The following is a 7,853-nucleotide window of genomic DNA, read 5'->3' on the forward strand; positions in this document are numbered from 1 at the left end:
GTTTTTGGAATGTGGGAGGAAACTGCAGGACCCGGAGAAAACCCACGCAGGCACGGGGAGAATACGCAAACTCCACACAGGGAGGCCGCATCGAACCCTGCACCTGCAGACAGCAAAACAATGCAAAAATAAAAGAAGATACAAATTTGTACGTATACGACAAGCGGTGCAATAAATTACCTGTCTCTATTCAGAACACAACATCATGGTGGTTCATAACAGGCTAAAAACAGGTGCAGTGTTCAATGTACATTATTCTTCGCTAACTTTTTAAACAATATAATTGGGATGAATGAGGTGGGCTTTATTATTTGTGGGAGGGGCAGATAATTGAAAAGATGGAGACCAAACCCAGAAAACAGATGAGCAGTAAAGTTCACAATACGAGCCCGTGGGCACTTTGGCATTAATTTCAGTCAACAGCAGGGTGCAGTGCTGCATAAAATGTCACCTTCCTTGGATTGCTGAAAATGGGTGGATTATTCTGATGAATTCTTATAACTTCAGACATGCACACAATACAAATTTAAATAACATTTAGACTAGTGCAGCGCATAGAACACATTGCAAAGAAAATATCTGAATTGTTTTCTGTGTTAAAGACCATTGGGTTTCTTCCCATCAGATGAATTGGTTTACAAAATGAAAAAAAAGGGACAGAAACCAGAGTCACATTATTCTGGATTTTGATGGCAGGTTTCCTCAGGGGAAGGAATGGGGCCATGTTATTGTTTGGGGCTTTCTCTCATAGAAATTGCCATATTGCCATCAATATATTTCACAAAGAAGCCAAGACTTGTCTGTGGCGCGGGAAAGAAGTGGGACAGAGCAAAATTGAAGAGACTGCATTTTAGGTTTGGCACTTCATTTTAAGTACACACAAAAAAAATGCTGTGCTGTTTTCCGAACCCACTCGCTGGATTTTGAGCAAATTGGGTTCCTCTCACCCAAGGTTGGGCTAATTATTTGGACCCAGCAGATTGTGTTGAAGATTAGATTTTGGGCTCGCTGAAGCTGGTCGCCATTTTTGACAGGTTTACTGAAGTTGAAGTACATTTAATGTGACATCCTGAGAATATGCTGGTTGCAGCTGGATGGCTCAGTGGGTAACTTTGCTCTTTGGACACTGGGACTGGAGGTCAAATCCCAGTCAGGGCGAATGGCTCACACTCAGAAAATGAGTGAGTTGTGTCAGGAAGGGCATCCGGTGGAAAAACTATGCCAAACATATTGTGCAATTGACTTACTGACGCGACCGCTGAGAGGAAAGCTGCTTCTTCCTTTTCGAAAATGTTGTTAATAAAATGTCTAGTTTTTTTTTAACCACAGCTGTCTTCATAACCCATTTCTTGATAGCTTTAACTCATCAACCCAGAGCTGCGTTAGCTGTTTCACCCACTTTGGGTTACTTTTGACCCAGCAGTTTGAAGAGTGAGATAAGCAGGCCGACTCAACTCATGCTGGTCTTCCACCAAATGACTTTCACAGTCTTAGACCAAAAGCTGAAAGTCAGACGGATGTTTTAGTGGAGTCACAACGCGCTCCCATCTTCTCAATCGTTGAGTATAAAGTGGTAATCTCGGCTGTTTTAGGTCAGTCTTTTCCTAATCTTGCATCACAACAACATCCATCCATTTTCTATATTATCTTCACAAGGGTCGCCGGAGCCTATACCTGTCGTCGGGCAGTAGGCGGGGACACCCCGAACTGGTTGCCAGCCAATTGCAGGACACACAGAGACGAACAACCATTCTCACTCCCAATCACACTTCGAGACAATTTCGAGTGTTCCGTTGACCTGCCACGCATGTTTTTGGAATGTGGGAGGAAACCCACGCAGGCACGGGAAGAACATGCAAACTCCTCACAGGAAGGCCAGAGCCGGAATCGACCCCTGAATCTCTGCACTGAGGCGGATGTGCTAACCAGTTGACCACCGTGCCGCCTCCACAACCACAAGTCTTTCAGCGCTGACGTGACCCAACCAACAACCAATTGATGAGATCTAACAAAACCGAAAACAGGAAACCTGACTAGGATGATGAGAAAAAATTGTATTGTGGTTGAATAAATGCCAAAAGAATCCAGATGTAGTCGTGTAAATAGGGTCCCTGCGAAATTCACACTCTTTATCAAGTCTCAGTCTGTCATGTTCCGTATTCGGCAGCAGGTGGCACGCGTTCACTCCTGCCGCCTGCACACCTGCTGCCTATTTGTCAGTGATTGCACCTGCTTTATCTAGGCGCTCCGATGGTCAACCCATTGCCGGAGTATTGAATGCCGTGCCACTGCTGTTGCCTATGATTGTAATTCTTATTCGATACCATTCGCTGTTGGTTAAATTTTCGTCGTCCCAAGGGAATCATTATATTAGCGTACGTGAACTAGTACTTGTCTTAACATATTTTCCTTGCCATTTTTTGCAAGCGTTTTCTGTTGTCGCGTTTCCTTATTTCCTGGTTCTCGTTTTCACCAGCGCTTTCTGTTGTTTATTTGACGGGGTTTTGTCTTAACATATTTTCCTTGCCATTTTTTGCAAGCGTTTTCTGTTGTCGCGTTTCCTTATTTCCTGGTTCTCGTTTTCACCAGCGCTTTCTGTTGTTTATTTGACGGGGTTTTGTTTGTAATAAATATTTTTGTTTTGACGAAGTCCTTGTCGGTGTCTGCTCCTTCGGGGATCCACTTATTCTCTGTTACGTACGAAGCAGTTCCCTTTTCCTGCTTCATGCGTAACGTGACACAGTCTGAGACTAGGCTGTGACTAAAAACTCTATAACTGGTCTTCAAATGTGAGCAGGTTTTTTCCAAACCTTCTCGATGTCTCCTGATGTACGATCTCCATGTTTATGTTTATGGGAACATTTATGCACATGCAACTCCCAGCATGAAAAGTAATCAACTGCTTGTTTTTCTGCTTCTTTTGCTTGTGGCGTGTTTGGAGTCACATTGTTGTTAAGCAGAGACTTTTATTGCCACAGTGCTGATGATAGCGAAGCACCCTTGACTCCTGGTTTTGAGGAGGCAGCGGTCACGCTTTGCCCTGTTAATTCCAAGTACATTGTGCTGGAGAAGGGTTGCTAAGCAGCCACAGGGGACTGAGTGGGATTCAAACAGCCGAGATTTAGAGCTACACGAACATGTATTTTTCTGTGGAATGAGGTTTTGATGCTTGTGCTTGAATGTTGCTGCAATGTATTAAGGCAAGGGTGTCAGTTTTGTTCTCATCGTGGGCTAGACATCAAAGTTATGGTTCCTCTTAGAGCGCTGGTTATAATCGTGAAACAACAATTATAATCGCTAGGGGTCTAAGCAAATATCACAATTCGGTCCAAACGTTGGTTTTGAGTTTCACACTCTGTACTGTAAGAGAACAATATGCCATTAAAAATAGATTTAGTGAACTTTATTTATTGAGCATTTTAAGATAAGATAAGATGAGATATCCTTTATTTGTCCCGCAATGGGGAAATTACAATCAGAATTCAGAAAGGAAAAACGCTGGGTAGGGAGAGGGAAAAAAACCCACGCTCGAACTATCCTCTTCCGAGGATAATTTAAGTCCAGGATAAAAAAAGACCGAAATGACGACGCAGCCGAAATGACCAGCCGCACGGTCCACCGTTGCGCTCCGCATTATCGAACCACGTCACGGGGGAAAAAGAATCGGAGCGATGAAGACGGTGATAACAAGGATGTGTATGCGCGTGTGGTTGTCCAGTTGTGTATGTGTATGCGGGTACAGGTCATAGCTGCATCGTCGAGGTCTGCTCATCGTGAAGACAGTCCCGGCTTATCAGTCCATGGCCGAGAAGGAGGGGGGTGGTGGTGGGGGCCCTAGACTCCGTGCGTATTTCCATCCAGGGGAAAGGCCAGATAGCGTTGTTTGTTTTGGAGAGACGGCCGCCAACAATTCCAGACAGCCTTGAGTCCTTGGTCTGTATCTCCTCAGTGGCGCCGATCAGTCTGATCCAGAAATTCTTTCCGCAGCGTGGATTCCAACGTCTCCATGGTATTATCGATCGCGCGGAGTCGCTCCAAAATCACAACAATATTGCGATTGAGCTCAGTCACCGCTTGAGTCTGAGTGTTGGACATTCGCGCCAAGCCATCCAGAATGACCGGCAGCTTCTTCACTTCCAATAGAGCCGCTCCCGTCGGTTGAATTTTGCGATAGAACAGCAAGCTGCCAACACCAAACAGCAGCATACCTGTTATCAAAAGGCCAATAATGTAGATGTCTTCCACATCCTCCACGGACAGTACTGTCAGGCACACCGGTCTCCACTTTCTCCATGGATCCAGGGCGTATCCGGCAGCAAGTGTCCCTGGAGGGCAAGCAGGCTCCCCACTGCCCGCTCTTTTCGTCGAAAAAAATTTGTCGATTACATCGAGAGACCAGCCAACTAATTCCATGGTTAGTTCTTCGGATGAAAACACGGTAGGAGGCTAGGGACAAAAAAAAGTTAGACAAAAGACAGCACAAAAAGACTAAGTGGCGAGCAGGGAAAAAAAAGGTGGGAGGGCAGGGAGCTGTGCAGAAAGCGTCCGCCTTCGTCGAGAGCCAAGCAGAAAAGTTTTAAAATTTTTTAACTACAACTGCACCTGTAACAAAGCGCAGAACATAAAATGCAGCTTGATTCCCTCTCATGGCACCGTTCAATATACTGTGTTTTGTGAAAGGTTCTTAGTAAATGAGACCTAAGTCTCCGCTGACCACTAAAATGGTGTCGGGGTGATGAAATAGTAATCCATCCTGAAGTTTGAATGTAAATAAACAACTGCAGTTTGCTTCCAGAAGGTAGTTCATCCATTGGTGAGTATCACACATACAGCGAGAATGATTTGAATCTCCTGTCCCATTGAGCACTCTGCCATTTCTTTAGTCCCTCTCCAGTCCTCCTTCGGGATGCATTTCTCGGTGAGTGAACGCCGTTAGGCCCCATGTTGGCCCAAAGTGGCTTGAGGTTGTCCCATCATAGACAAAAAAGAATATCCAAACTAAAACATTAAAATAATGTAAACTGTTAAGTCCAACACCCAAATTAGTCAAGGATGTAACATATAAATAAAGGAGAAAGTTAACAGAGCTCCTAATGGGCCGCCGATTCACAATAAGCAGGGATAATCTCCGCTAAAACACATGTCACAGCTAAAACACTGTAAAAACGTTTTTAACTTCAACACCCTGTTTTCGCTGGTGTAAACCGGTTCAATTAGAAACTACACATGACTCCTCCATGTTTGATGTGTTTAACTGGGCTGTCACTCAACGCATTTCACACTGTTTCCTCATTTAGCTGCTGATGACGCAGCATCCGCAGCAACTGGGTGTTCAGTATCTTGCCCCAAGACACTTTGACGACGTCGCAATAGCCAGGGAATTGCAACCCCAACCTCTGGATTCCTTTCCTTTTCCATTCTGGACTTTTCTCTTCCCATTTCTCTAATCCAAATTTGGTGACATGCAAGGACTCCATTCTTCAGACATTCATTGGCTGCGAAGAATTTACATCTTTTTAGATTAGAAATGGTGCTTAAATTTGTCAAATGTATTTATTTCTGACTTCCGGGTTGAGTGAACGCTGGCGCGTTTTGGCTGCCGCTGCTCAACCCGTATTGTTTTGTGTTTCTGGTTATTGTAAAGTGTCCTTGGGTGTCTTGAAAGGCGCTTATAAATAAAATGTATTATTATTATTATTATTATTATTATTATAAATACTTTTTGAACCTCTGAAAATGGAGAATTGCTCCATAAATTGAGAGTAATTTCCTAAATGGTAGATACCATAATTTTGAAACTTCTTAAAGATGAAAGTATACACTTCAATCAGATCTCGATTGTTTTATTGCTAATCCAGAGCGGTGGTTGTGTTTAGTGTAAAGGCAAAATCATCAAATCCCTGTAATACTTACAGTTTTTCTCACTCTCATCTTTCTGTTAACTATTCTCAGGTCCGATTGTATCTTCTGAAGGAAGCTGAATATGATGACGCTTCAGCATGAATAATGTAATACAATATGTTTTCCTACCTGGAAATTATGTAAGCAAATCTCTGTGTGTGAACGTCCAGTTGAACATTTTTGCATGGGCTTGACTTATTACAATTTGCCATGTGGGTTACAAGACGCTGCTGAAGTTATGAAGCATGAAAAAGAATGTCAAATGAGACACAAATAATTGTGAGTTGTGTGTTCAAAGTTTGTTGATTCAAATACACATGCTGTATATTCCTTAAAAGTAAAATATTTGCCAATATATGCATGCATGTGATCCTGCTTCATATTGCTTGCCTTTTTCCTTTCTTAGTAGATCGTGTATCCACTGTGCTGGGGCATGTCTTGGGGAAGAAGAATTTGCATTTTCTGATATCAAGGGTGCAGCTATAGCATATACAGTACCTATTTTTGTCAAACATTGCATTGCGTTTCACAATGAAAAATTACGATTACACATATGGAAATTGTCCATTCAGGATGCAGCATCTGCTGGAGAACTGGATATCCTGTCGTGTAGAAATAGTGAAAGAGGACATGGACTTCAAACTGAATCTCAAGGATCTTGAATAAATGTTCAGACTGCATTACTGTACGAGGAACATAACCTTCTACTTTACTCTCTGTTCTCACGAGTAGAGCAACTAATAGTGGGGCAAAACTTCTCCAGTAGACAATTATGTGCTAGTTGTACGACTCCTGTAGTGAAATGACATAATGATGGGGAACTGACAAACACAATGTTATCATGTTTTAAAGTTTCATTTTGTTACATGCTTGATTGACCTTGAATGCGTGTGTTCATACAGCTTGTGCACAATGGAGCACAGAGAATCAGGGGTCAATTTGAGGTGAGTGGACCCAGAGGCGCCTGTTAACTGTGACAACTTGGAAAGGAAGATTTAACTTCGGGCAAAAAGGAGTAAATGGTACGCTCCATCATGAGAAAAGGTCACTAGCCAGGTTACAGATGTATCAGTTCGTGGAAAGGCCATCATTAAAGTGTGTACGTTTCTGTTGGTTTATGGATGTGGGTGCTGGTACCAGGGGAATGCCTTGGCCTTCAGGGGTCCATTGAGGGGCGACCCATTGGGGCCGCCCAGGGGCGTGGTATGTAAATGAAGAAGGGAGTGTTTTTCTGATATATTACTTGTAATTTGCATACACGATCAATAAAAAGCCGGCAGAGGCTGCAAAGGTCGGGTGTCAGTTGAGAAGCGCACACAGAATGGCTTCATAGAAAACTGTGCCTCCTGCCGGCAGTGAAAGTCGATCTGTTCCTGCGTCGAGCCTCTGTTCAACTGTCGGAGCGAACATCTCTGACACATAATAAAAGCATAGTTCTCAACATCTAGCACTTCACAAGGAGAGTGCTCAACTAGTGAGGTTTTTCCTTCACTATTAACTACTGTCCTTCGGGTATGCCAAAGTTGCTCTACAAGTGTTCAGAAATGTCATACAGTAGATGGAACTAGTAGAAGACAGTAGGGGAGAAACGTTACTCGTAAGACTGTAGCTCTACTAGGGTGTCCTAGTTAATCTACTTGTGCGCTGAATTGTTTTACTAGCGATAACAAAGGGTGTACAAATTCATGGACCTTAAACTGGACATTAGCATTATTGAATAAATGCTCAAACTTCATCAGTGATACTGTAGTTGTCCTATTAGTATGCGTAGTCGGATAATTTTGGGATACTCGTCGGACAACTGCATGTTACTAAACACTGCGATGTCAGTCGTAGTACTAGTAGCACACTGTTGTCAACCAGTGCACAGTTTTGCCCCAATAGTATCATGTATTCGTGCTACCAATATGGAGAAACGTAATTCAAAGACAAGAGAGCGTACTCGAACACAT

This window comes from Hippocampus guttulatus, chromosome 2, assembly GCF_054856545.1.
Source record: "Hippocampus guttulatus isolate MCC_2025c chromosome 2, RoL_Hgut_1.0, whole genome shotgun sequence".
In the NCBI taxonomy this organism is placed as follows: Eukaryota; Metazoa; Chordata; class Actinopteri; order Syngnathiformes; family Syngnathidae; genus Hippocampus; species Hippocampus guttulatus.